Source organism: Anser brachyrhynchus (genome assembly GCF_964034855.1).
Source record: "Anser brachyrhynchus genome assembly, chromosome: 1".
NCBI classification, from domain to species: Eukaryota; Metazoa; Chordata; class Aves; order Anseriformes; family Anatidae; genus Anser; species Anser brachyrhynchus.
In genome coordinates, this window is record NC_137694.1 from 205,486,810 (window position 1) to 205,500,711 (window position 13,902).

General features: G+C 39.1%; 2 protein-coding genes across 39 annotated transcripts in view; one reads left to right on the top strand and one right to left on the bottom strand.

Moving 5' to 3' along the window:
* LOC308190440 (uncharacterized protein) overlaps positions 1 to 13,902 on the top strand; it is a 304,946-nt gene that overhangs the window by 249,791 nt on the left and 41,253 nt on the right. The window lies entirely within an intron of this gene.
* Positions 1 to 13,902, bottom strand: part of DLG2 (discs large MAGUK scaffold protein 2) — a 1,042,459-nt gene that overhangs the window by 136,277 nt on the left and 892,280 nt on the right. The gene's annotated exons all lie outside the window — the stretch shown is intronic.

The following is a 13,902-nucleotide window of genomic DNA, read 5'->3' on the forward strand; positions in this document are numbered from 1 at the left end:
GCAATGAAAAGAACTTACTTCGCTAGTTAGGAAGGCTGAACTCTCTTAATGTTGGCTTCATTCAGTCTCCAGAATATGAATGATCTTATCAGAAATAAAGAACTCTAAAGGAAGAAAGGCCAGATGGCAATTTCCTGAGAACCTCTGGAGAGGCTGCCTGGATTTGATTTGAAAAGTCTTTTAAAGCACCCCATGAACCTGGAATACTACAGCAGCCCATTTAAAAGCCAGTGGATTTCCCAGTAGCAGTCTGACACCTCATACAAATGCTGCGTTTCTGTATTGCTTAGATCACTTCAGCCGGTTAAAATAACCAAGAAACTTGGATGCTATGGTTCAGCATCCAGATTATTTATTTATTTATTTATTTTCCGTCTGGACTATCACTTTCCCTTTAACTCCAAGTTTCCCACTGTTTTATTTCTGCTGTTTCCTTTTAAATGACTTACAGTGTCTAAAGCTTACTAACTCCAAGAGCTGGAAAAAGACCTCAAGATCCGCTTTCTATTAGGCAAAACATTAAATTCAGTAGCAAACCAGACAAGCATCTTTCACACAAACAGAAGGTCTCACATTCAACTCCTTATAAGCCTGGTGCGGGGAGAAAATGAGTTAACAGCTTTGGATGGCAAAGAATGGTGGAGCAACATGCAGATCCTCCTGCGATTCGCAGTCTGAGTGCGTGCACTCTGTGGTGGGAGGAGTAGGTGGCTGATTTGGGGAAGAAGCAAAGCACAGGAATGATACACTTCACTCCTCTGAGGATGGTGACGAAAATCTGTCAGCTTGGCATAGTTCTTCATGTTACCTACAGCAATTACTGACGCATGGAGAAAGTAACAGCTCTACAGACATCACAGTAAGAGGCACGGTATGTGCAGTGGAGAGAGCAGAACAACTTTATTGAAGAAGCTCATGGCAATACTGCAAAGGAACTGTCTAGGCTATCCATGAAGAAGGACAACTGAAGAGCACACAGAACAGTCTTCATGAGAAAACTGCAAAATTTAGGCCTGTGTTTGTGGTAGATCACAAAAAAAGACAAGTGGCATAGCCTGAGAATGCCTTCTGCACTGGCTGTGACAATGAACTAGCAGAGGAATCAGTACACACATACTTTTAGGCTAAGTTTTCCTCTCCTACAGATTTCTTTCAGGAAAGAAGATACGAAGCCTGGATGACTAACTACAATGCAGATGGCAAAGCAATATAGAGATACCCATGCTAGCTCCAAATGAACCAGCTTAGATGACACCATGAGTAAATTTAACCTACTCATTTTGAACTCCATGGTTATGCTGTTCATGGAGCAGGAACATTTTAAGCAGTCTGTGATGCAGTCAAGCCAGGGAAGGACACCAGGTGATACTCAGGCTAGGTCTGTGTCAGCCATTCTTGCAAAATTTACTTCTGCAGTTTTCTTGCCATTACTTGCAAATATGCCAAGGATGTAGTACCTCCCAGCAAGGAAGAATATACGCAACTGCAGAAGCATCAAAATGAAGAATTGTTCTGAAAAGAAAGGAAGAAATAACTGCTCTGTAGGGATATGGCAAGCCTTCCTTCAGCTCAGCAGGAATCATCTGTAGTCTTGCATGTTTTGTAAGACTGCTAAAACCGCAGAATTAACTGTCTTGGCTTGAAGTCAGGTCAAATAATTCAGCTCTCACCAGAAGCCCTTTTTGTTAGTTACGGGCAAGGACACCCTGGTGAATCTGCTTTAAGATGACTTTCATGCCCAGTGTATTCCCATGTCTTCTGGACACTTGGAAGGCATGAACGGCAAAGATACTCCATCTACAGGGCAGTAGTTACTGTGAACAAGAAAATGTCCATCACCCCATCACACGTGCAGTTTTTACCTGGCAAACAACTTCTACGGAGTTGGGCATTTCAGGACAAACTACCATTTTGTCAGGATTGTATCTGATGGGACCCAGGAATCAGGACACCGATTAGATGCTCTGTTCTTGAACTACTTATAGCTCAAGGCTTAATTAGGAGTGGAAAATGCTCTAAGACCTTTAAATGAAGAACTGAAGAATTAAAGGAGGTGAAATATAAATACTCACTCTTGTTCTCACTGCAGCATCAGAGTCTCTGAATTAAATGCTACCCAAATAACTCAGACTACATAGGTACAACAAGAACATTTGATTAGTATTTCTTAAATGATATAATGGGATTTATCAGAAAATAATGAAGAACTGAACAGAGAGATTGTACATGTTAAATCTGAGAATGTGCAGTTCTAAGCACTTAAATTTGTAGCTTCCTACTCCTTTGCCCTGACCAGCTTTCATCATGACGCCTGAACTGGGAACAAATCATATGAAAAATACAGGCCAAAGAGAAAATAAGAGCAGCATTGGTGAGGGGAAGTTATTTGCCTTCTTTTCCATGTGCTTAAATTTCCATAGTCTTTTTTAGGAGAGAGCCTTGGAAAAGCAAAGAAGGAGCAAAAGGTAGTAGACAAAAACCTGGCAGATTTACTGAAGTAGTTTCCTTCCTGCATGTCTTGGGACAGATTCTGCTTCTATGACTCAGTTTCTCTGCTCAGCGCTACTTCATGCAGGTACTGTGAAGATAAACTAAAAATCATATTTCATATGTTCAATATTTGACATATTTCAATGTTAATGCTGCAGGACACCTAAGTACCTTTGAAACAAATGGTCTTGCAAGAGTTGGAGAGCTCCAAACAATGATTTTCTTGAGTCTTTTTAGAAACACAGTCATAGAATCATCTAGGTTGGAAACGACCTTCAAGATCACCAAGTCCAACCTCCAACCTGACCTACCGAGTCCCATCACTAAGCCATGTCCCTCAGTGCCACGTCCACAAGTTTCTTAAATACCTCCAGGGATGGGGGCTCTACCACTTCCCTGGGTATCCCATTCTATTGCTTGACCATGAAGAAATTCTTCATAATGTCCACTCCAAACCTCCCCCAGTGCAATTTGAGACCAATTACTCGTGTCCTATCACTTGGCACCTAAGAAAAGAGATTGTCACCATCCTCACTGCATCCTCCTTTCAGGTAGTTGAGAGCAATGAGGTCTCCCCTCAGCATCCTCTTCTGTAGACTCAACAACCCCAGTTCCCTCAGCTGTTTCTCATAACTTGTTTTCCACTGCCTTCAACAGCTTCACTGAAATTCTATGCACATGCTTGATCAACTCCACATCCTTGCTGTGGTGAGGGGCCCAAAACCAAACACAATATTCAAGGTGTGGTCTCACCAGTGCTGAGTACAGATGGACGGTCACTTCCTCAGTCTTGCTGGCCGCACTATTCCTGATACAAGCCAGGATGCCACTGGCTTTCTTGCCCAATTGGGCACACTTCTGGCTCATGTTCAACTCTCCAGCTCATGTTCAACTCTCCAGCTGTCAACCAGCACCCCCAGATCCTTTTCTACCAGGCAGCTTTCCAGCCTCTCTTCTCTAAGCCTGTACTGCTGTGAGGGGTTGTTATGCCCCAGGTGCAGCACCTGGCACTTACCCTTGTTGGATGCCATAAAATTGGACACAGCCCATCGATCCAACCTATCCAGATCTCTCTGAAGAGCCTTCCTACCCTCATCTCTCTCTCCAGCTGCCTGAGGAGGGAAGCACCAAGGACGGTCTCTGTCAGTCTCTGTTACCTGGGACCGATGGCGGGACACACAGTGACAGCAAAGAGCTGTGCCAGGGGAGGGTCCCCCTGGGCATGAGGGAAAATTCCTGTGCTGTGAGGGTGGTCAGACACTGGGACAGGCTTCCTAGGAAGGTGGTTGATGCCCCATGTCTGACAGTGTTCAAGAGGCATTTGGACAATGACCTCAGTAATGTGCTTTAGGTTTTGGTTTGCCCTGAAGTAGTCAGGCAGCTGGACTTCATGACCTTTGTAGGTTCCTTCCAACTGAACTATTCAATTCTATTCTATTCTAAAGCAGATCAACAATCCTGCCCAACTTGGTATCGTCTGTGAACTTACTGAAAGTGCACTCAATCCCGTCAAACAGATCAGTGATAAAAATGTTGAACAAAACCGGACCCAAGACTGAGCCCTGGGGAACACCACTGGTGGCTGGTTGCCAACTGGATCAAACTCCACTCACCAGGACTCTTTGAGCCCAAACATCCAGCCAGTTCTTCACCCAGTGAACTCTACACCTGTGTAAGCCAGAAGCAACCAGTTTCTGCAGGAGAGTACTGTGGAAGATGGTGGCAAATGCTTTACTAAAATTCAGGTAAACAACAACCACACTTTTTTGTTCGCTTTTAACCACAGTTAGGAAAAAACAAAAATCATACAGCCCTTCTGATTAACATCATGTTGCGTACCAGAGAGTAATATATGTCATTCTGAGAGGTATAAGAGGAAACAATACTAGAGCGCTATTGCTGAGCATGGATACAAAATAAAGGAACTTTTTCAGCTCCCATTCTCAAATGCTTACTGGCATTTTAAGTGTAATTTTGGGGTGTGCATAACTAGAAGTGACATCCTTGAATGAGAAAAATAAAAAAAAGTGACTCCAACATGAACATGCTGAAAGTGGACAGTCCATACTATCTTGTGCTTCTACCAAACAAGGATTTTAATAACAATGCATAAAAGTGCAGTACAATTATGAAAATAAGGCTACTTCCTATGGAAATGATATGACCTTTATGAAGAAAATAGTGTCTACAGTCCACCATGAATGGCCACGGCAGTTAAGAGCACGGATTCTTATGGAGATTGTAGCTGATTTCACATCTTAATAGAGATGGTGTGCTCTGTCTATGTGTGGCCTTATGGATATCTGGGTGTTCTGTTATAAAGAAATCAAAAAATATGTACCTGAAGGTATTATCAAAGTTGTGGGCATGCAAAAGTTAATTAGATTATACCAGAAGGTAATGAGGAAAAAACAATATTTTGCTTTCTTATCACTAAATTTCATTGCTTTGGTTCCCAGTAAGCATCTTTCAACTACAGTACTTCAGTTTGTACCAAGTGATATAACAAGGGCTTTTAGGAGGATGGAAATGCAAATCCTGTGTGTGTATACACTACCTACACATATCCTAATAAAAAAGAAGAATCTGGTAAATAAACCTTTTCTGAGTCTGACCGACCAGCAGAGCTGAACAAATAATTTGCAATGAATATATGGTTTCTTCTCTACATTAGGTTTGCTTCTGTGCTTTTTTTTTTCTGTTTTCTTTGTGTTTTTTGTTGTTATCACAAATTAATAACCACACACTACTTAGTAGATGTTCTCTGCCTATAGATGATTTATGAACATTATGCAGTTAGTATTTGCAGTATGAGTTTTGCATAATCATATACTACTTCTTTGTCTCCTGCCAGGTGAGGTGTAAATATTAGCACTGCATATCTTAGGCAAATATTCACATACAGTACATTAATTATAAAATATCTCTACTACAAAGTTCATCTAGAGTTTGGATGGAAATTAAATGCAAGTTACCATAAAAACAGATGAATCATTTAATTATATATGCATGTTTCTTGTAAAGTTTTTGAGGTATGTCTTTGGCTTTTCTTAGAAACCTAAGAAACATCATCTTGAAAGTAAAATTATAATCAAAATTTTTCTTCCTGTAAGATAATTCCCATACCAGTACTACACAGAATGAAGAATTTTTACCTTGCTTGGTTTACATTCAATTGATTTTCAAATAAGTATCTGGATTTAAGCTACAAACTTGTTGACTTTAGAAGACTTGGGGAAAGTTAGGGCAAATCAATTAAATGTAAGAAATCAATGTATATAAAAGTTAAAGCATGTTAATATTCATGAAGTAACTTTAGGATCTTCCTTTGAATGAAACTACCACAAATTAAGGCCTCTCCCCCCCCCCCCCCCCCCCCCCCCGGGTATGATTAAATTCTTTTGGGAGCTTAATATGCATTAATTTAACACAATACTCCCTTCAAACAATTGATTTTCTTGAAGTTACTTCTTAGACCTGGTCAAGAAAGTTAATGACTTCCTGTGGGAAAGAAACCTCAACTAGCGCTAGTCTGGATGCTGTAGCCAGAAATTGGTTTTGACTTTTCTAGGAAAAAAAAAAAGAATGGAAAGAAAAAAAGAAAAAACAAAGAAAAGAAAAAACACTCTCTTCTTTCTTCCTATGTAATAGGAAGAAAAGAGACAAAGAGACACAGCCTATATTCAATTCAGTAAAATCTAGGTGTATACATATAAAGAAAATTGACAGAGGGCCAAGCCATGGAAAAACTCAGATTAGTCCTTAATATGGTACTGAAGAAGTGAAATGCCGTCATATAGGAAATAATCACTAATGACAGCATTGACACCCCTGCTTTACAGTTTAGAGAATACCATTTTGAAAAGCTCATTTTTTTCTTTGAAGTAATGATACTTTGAGTGTCCTGTATTAACTTACACTGAGGAATTTTTTGATCTATGTGATAAATATTATGGCTGCTGAAGTCTACAGAATGTTTCACATTGCTTTCTGTATTTGAGGACTCATCAATCACAGCTGAGAAGCAACCTGCTATGTGAAGGCATGTCCCGTATGTACTGAACGTTACTAGGATTAGGATAATTTTACGCTCTGCTTGGTAAATCCATGTGAAACTTCAAGAAAGACTCATGGATCTAATCTTGCCAAAGGTAGTTCATCTCTGTAGCTTCATGCCAATATATGAAAGGAGAAAAATGACAGAATTATTCTACTCACAGTTTATCCAGTTCTCTATTTCCAGAGATCTTTGATTCTAACCATAACGTAATAGTGAATATTTTGCATTTTGATATTTTTAAAAATATTTTTTCAGGCAACTTTTCCCTTCAGGGCTAGGAAGTCAAGATAGACAGGGAAAGTTAATTTCCCACAATTTCAATATTTTGGAAATTTTCTTAATAATCTTAATAATCAAACTTCTATATTTGAAAAAATCACAGCAAAAGACCAGGTAGTATGTGGTGTGCACATCCAGCCCAGGGCCAGACCCCAAGCACTGCTCAGTGAGGAGGAGGAAGAAGGGAGCTGCAAGGAGAAGGAGCTGCAAGGAATCAGAAACCCAGCTGGACTTCTCTGGTACTTTGGCAAAATCATATTCTACCAGAATGTACCCTACCAAAACACTTTTCCTTTTAGTACTAATATGAAGGACAAGTAGATTAGGCAGATTAATGGGAATATAAGAGGTGCTCAGTGTCTACTAATACACAGTAGTGTCATCAAATAATCATTATTAGAAAATTTAGGATTTTCTATGCAAGGGAAGCACCCTCAATGACTGCCCCATGAGTGAAATGTCCAAACACATTAAAGTATCTGGGTCTAAGATATTATTCTATAGATAGTTCCTAAATCAGCGTTTTATGGAATAAGGTATTTCTTTGTTTTTTGTGTTTTTTTTTTGTTTGTTTGTTTGTTTTCTCTGCAACATACCATCAGTGCCTGTTGATAATATCCAGATGCAGCACTGTCAGTGAACAGTTTCTCCTGTTACACGACAAGCATCCTTTCCAAGAATATTAAATATTTTTAATGAAGTATATGTGACAAATAAAATTCTGTAGCTGGTCTTTCACCATGTCTATTTTTCTCATTTAGTCATGATTATACTGTTTTAGCATAAAAATGCTACTGCAAGAGAAAACTAAAATAAATATCTTACAGATACATTCTCCTCAGTAGCATTTAGGGTTTTAGAATGGGAAGAGGAAAACTCATCATGGTTCCTCCACTATTTTAGTCATGACACTTATACAAACCCCAACCGCCTTGGCAAACACAAACCACCCATCACAGTCAGTTATCACATGTATCAAAAAGGAAGACAATTAACAGGCAATCTATTTCAACATATTTCAGACAAGATTTCTGCACCCCCCTATCCCCCCACCCTTCACTTCATATTTTCCTTTGCTAGCAGCAACCAAAATTGAACTCTTCCTCCAGAAAACATGGCGGTTATCTGGTTGCTCTGCTGCTCAATGCAACTCCCTAGCCAAGGCTAGTCACAACCCTCTTCTGACTCTACTAATAACCGTTTTTTCTGAGGTGCTCTGTTCAGAGCAAGAAGTACTTTGGTGTCTGTCTTTAAAAGTACATTTTCAGATTAAAGGCTCAGCTTCTTCTTTTTTTTTTTTTTTTCCCTAGGAGAACATTGATTTAAATGTTTTCAAAATATGAACCAATATTTCAACAATGGTTTTGCAAGAGCAGTTTCCTACCATAAGAAGGTTTATAAAATATTGGGAGATCACTTTTCCCCATCCATTGTATCTGTCTGTTTCATACTTTTTTCCATCCAAATCTGCTTCTCTAGCCCAGAAAAGGGATACCCACAGTTCCGGAGAGGCACCACAAACAGTGCTGCTGATCCGAGTGTTCCATAAGTGGAGGAGAGTAATTCACAGCAGTTAAGTGGACTCGATCTGTCTGCATGAGCAGATACAAAACTACTCACAGTCTGTGCTAAGTAGCAGCACAGGAACAATTAGAATAGATCCCTCATTTTCTAAGAACTGCTTTCAAAAATCTCATCAGTAATGGGAATAAAGGTGGATCTTAGGCCAGAAAGGGCTTTTTGTTCCTTCTGCTTTGTTCATCTGGCTTTATCTCCCCATAGCTCATGAAACTGGTTGATAGCATATATTAAAAATTGTAATAATGACATGCATTAATTAAAAATTAAAAAGCTATGTAGATTTATGCAAATCATCACATTGTGCAGCATTCAATCAATAATAAATAGGCAAATTAGGGGTGACCCTCAAGTGCCTGGCATGCTGCCAGTTCAAGAGCTGCAAAGACTACATGGTGCCAACAGGTTGTGTAGCACACAGCAGCATCTATCTGCCTGGAGATCTGAACCTGAGCATTCATTCCTGGTACTCTTGACATTCTGGCTGCAGGGGAAAAATGTACTTAAAAAAAAATCTTTATACCACATGTTCACATTCTGCACTTCTTGAAGCGCTAATCATACAACGATAGCCTTTGGCTTCCAGTCAGCTTTACTTTCACACTCACATGTGCTTGTAGAAAGCTGCAAACACTGCCAGGGATGGCTTAACCCCAGTGTAACAGGACTCTGAGCTGGCTAGAGCTGTGAGGTAGATCTGAAAGACTTTTGGACTCAGAAGATGGAGGTTTTCTTTGAATGACAACAACAACGCTGAAGTTTTTAATTAGAGGGTTGGATTTATAATTAGTAACTCAGATGCTTCCAAGATGGTTCTCAGGCCCCGAGGCAGACAGCTTGGAGAGCCTCTCATCCCTGTCACTAAATTCTCCTACCATCCCAAAGCTTAACCTGGCCCCTGGGGCTGGTCCAGAACCTGGGCTGGCTCCCAGTACATGCCCAGCCATGGACTCTTGGCCCTGGCTAAGCCATGTCAGGGACACTGCTAACAGTTTAACGACAAAGGCAATCACATTCCAGTTTGGCGCTACTGCCAAACCTTGTTTACTAACATACATGCAACCAAAGTGACTACTTTTAATGGAACAGGAGTTATGCAGCTATTATGCACAGATTTCCGCTGGCCCATCATGGCCCCGTATGAGGTGAGGCTCCTCACTTTAAGCCCCTGTTGGTTCTAACGCATGGACTTCCTAAGAAACAGGAGACAACACACCAGCAGTCCTGTCCTTCCTCCCTAATCTTCTCTGAAACACTTGGAGCCTCTGCACAAGCTGCAGATTCCCATCTTCTTTCTGTGATTCTTTCCCTTTTCAAACCTTGAAGTTTCTCCCAGCTTTTAGCACCTTCAGTTCTCCATCTTGCAGGAGTTCCTTCCATCTCACCCCAGGGGCTCCATCTGGCTTGGACTTAAATGAACTAAAGATGATTATGAACAACCAAGTAAAAACCCAAACATTTTCACATCCAGAATTAATTTTAGGCCTTCTTTAAATGTCAGAACTAAACCAGAATAAACTGATTCTCTATGATCTTGTTTGCAGAAAGCTCTAATTTTGGATCTGCATCAAGGTGATATTTGTTTCATCAAAATTGTCCTCTCCCTATACCCAAAATAGGACAGTCATGTACCTCTTACTCCTGCTCAAGTTTTAGCACTACCACAGACATATTCCCTTCAAGGACAATAACTGCAACATGAAACATTAATTAAGGACTCAGGCAGGTCAAACATTTGTCTGAGTGCTGGCCCTAAAGGGACGCTATCCTGAAACAGGACCTACCAACTTGTCTATTTCATTTCTCCCTTGTTAGTCACTCTTGCTACAACTCTGCTTTTGTTTATACACCCACATTTTCTACTAAGTTGCATGCCCTTAACTTAGGGCACAATTTCCACACTGAACTCCTCAGGTTGTCAGGCTGAATTTATTACATTATTCCATATCACTGATCAGCACGTCAAGCACTCAGATGAATGCTAAGAGAGTACTTAAAGGATAAAAACTATTATTATTGTATGCCTTCAAACCTCTGGTGTAAATTTTGTAATTTTCTGCTTTCAAGTAAATAACAATTTTTGTTAGCCACGCATTTGTACTCACAAGCTTCTGTGCAGAATTTGCTGCTCAGGCATCCCAGGACAGAGGAACAGGAGTTTGTTCTAAAGATTCACTGAGTTCTGTTGAGAACAGAATTTTGCCCCTGTCCTTACATGCTCGCATTTTTCCCCCACATAACTCTTCAAGTGAAAACTATGGCAGAACTTGCCTCCAGAGAAAGAAAGCAGAAAACCACCAGGCATCCCTGCAATATGAAACAATTGCTACCAAAAATGGTACCTTCAGCCACAAGGATGCAACCATTCATCACTGGAGAGTCGCTGCAAACACTGGGGCCACAGCCACAGAGTTTAAGCCCATCACCTGCCTCTAATGTCTTTGTGCACATAGTTGAAAAGTTGACCAAGCCTTCAGCTAGCATTGTAGCAGGCTGTGCAAATGGATCCTCCAGCTCACTACTCTGCCATCCCAGATCCCCAGATCCTAGCGATCAATCTTTAATACTGACAGATATGAGTCTAGAAAAGGCAGTATAGGCTCATGATTCCATGGTGAAATAAAGGCAGCCATCAGAAGAGAAAAAAGAAAAAAAGAAAAAAAGAAAATAAAAAGTATCAGCTGATATAAATCAAAAGGTTTCAAGTATAGGAAATTATAGAATGTTTTTAAAATATCAAGGAAATATAGCTAGCAGGACTAAGAACAATACGAAGGACTGTTTCAATCTATCCGGACCAAAAAAGGTGTCTGAAAAATGGTGTAGATACACCCTTAGGTGAAGATAATAAAATCCTTAACACATTCAGAAGTCAGGGAAATATTTACTAAATTACTCCTATTCAGGTTTTGGAAAGAAATAGGATGATGCATTTTTCCTTCATAAAAGGGATGAAATACCTGTCTGTAATTAGTTGAGTGTTTATTAGTCATTAAAAAAACTAAACATTATTAACTGGGTATTGAAGAATATATATAAACAGGCATGATTAATTAATGTCTAAGAGTCCTTGAAGTGACAGATGAGGATGCATCTGGTGTATAGATGTTCTTCTTTAGTGCATCTTGGACTGCTGAAGAAATTCCAGCAGGCTGAAAGAATTGTGCTGCAGACAGACAAGAAAGACTCTTGGGTAAGCACAGTGTAGTCAGCCTAATAGCAATGCAGTTGAAAAAAATTACAAAAAAAAAAAATAAAGACAGGAACACAGGAACAGCATACCATTCACAGGATTTTACTTAAAATACACCTCCTCCAAAAAGCCTCAATCTTGACTTTACAAAGATGACCAATTTAAAAAAATCTTTAAATGTAATAGTGCTTTGTGAAGTGTTTGAATTAAAACTGCAGGCTGTGTGTCATAGAGTTACCAGTAGAGCCAATATTAAGTTACAAGTAATTGGCTTGTTTCTCAAAATATTATTTAAAAGCACAAAATGATTCCTGATCTCTTCAGTGGGGTTTCAGAGGGATAAATATAATGTTCTTCAGCATTTTCATTAATGCTTTTGAAAGTTAAGCTCTTTTGACTAAACTCAAGGATAGAACAAAGATTCGTAGAAAAGGTAATAACAGAGAAAATCAGCAATATTTCATGATCTGGTTCATTTGTTAAGCTAGTCCCAGTTGAGTGAAATCCATGTGAATATAATCAACTTATATGATATTATACAAAGAAACAAGGAAATAAAGCCTGTGCTACAAATGCTTGAAGAGTGATTCTAAAAGGTACCTAGAGTAAAAATGGCTGAAATAATTCAGATGGGTTAGGTGTGCTTCAACTGAGCAGAAAAACGACTAAAATGAAGATTAGAAATGCATATTTGGGTACTGATGAAACTGTTACTAAAACACTGAAACAAATTCCGTTGTTCAAAAATGACAGTGAGGCACTGGAGAGGAAGGCAAAACATTCAAAAGAAAAAGAAAGCTGAAGAGCTGATGAAACTGTTACAAAGGTTTTTAGCTTGGTAAAGAGAAAATAGAGAAGTTGCAATGTACGGCCATTTTCATGGAACAAAATATTACATAGTTAATGACTTTCATTTAGAAAGGCATGAAAAGGAGAGGAGGTTAGAAATTGGAAGACAGACAAATCCACATGGGAAATAACGCACACATTTTACTATCTATTAAAATGAATAACCATTGGAAGAAATTAGCACATAAATTGCTGACTTCTCCATTTCTCTGTGTCATCAAATCAAGACAGAATGAATAAACTCTCCAAGATCTCAGAGACAGTTTTCATCTTTGACTTTAACCTCATGGAAAATACGGTTTTGTTACACACAACTTTTGTGCTCATCAGTGTGGTACCAGTGTGAAAATTAGGAGCATATGATAGACGGGTATAATAGAGTAGGTAATCCAAGCCCATGCCATGGCCTTAAAGACTGTTAACTGAATCCTGTGAAAATTTCAGCATTGCACTGAAGGATGAGTTTTGTCATCTTTTTCCATACGCAGTTAAAAAGAAACTATAATTCCATAGTAGTAGAATTTTATAATATAATGACATCTTATACTGTATTTTCAAGACATTCATAGATTCTCCTTCTTGGCAAATTATTATATCCCATATTGGATTATATGGGCTAAGATATTTTTCCAGTTCCCCCTCATCCCTGTACGTGTATCTGCCCCGCTCTGGGTGCAGGTAATGACATATGTATATCTAAATACCTGATCTTGTGGATCCCAGACCCTGGCAGTTTGCATTACATTATGAACAAAATTTCTCCTAGGAAAGAGAGAAAATAGAAAGAAATGGAAAGCTAATTTTTGCAAATTCATCTATCGTGTTAAACTGATACATAAATGAAAGCAACAATAATAACCACCATATCATAGGAAGAGAGAGATTAGGAAATCAGTTATGAGTCAACAAATGCCTACAATTATAACTTTATTAATACAAACCAGTAAAATACAAATATATTCTTAACACAATTTGTATGATTTGAAATGCTTTGTGACCTATCCCCCTCTAGATTTTTACATCTGTGGAAATATAATTGATGGAGTTTATTAACTCCATCCAAGTAGTTGATGGGGTTTATTTCAATGTTTATGCATTTCTTTTTAATGTTTTAACAGTTTTGTTGTCTCAAAAACTGCATGTTGACTAAAATAGAGACTCCATCAAAATTTGCTTTAAAATCTCTCTCATTAAATGAAACTAATCTAACTATAGGTAATTTTAGGCAAAAGGGCCCCAAAATACAACGTATATGAGAACCCCTGGAATACATGAAATACAAGAAAGCAGACCAGAGTGCTTCCTCCCGGCTTTGCCTCTTTGAAGACAGCGGCACCATCATCACAGTGGTCTCTTTGTGTGATCTCTTCATCTTCCCCAAGCTCAAGTTCTGCTCTGTTTTGTGTGTCATTCCTAGTTCCATCTTCTTTTTGCACCTCTGTACCTTAGCAAA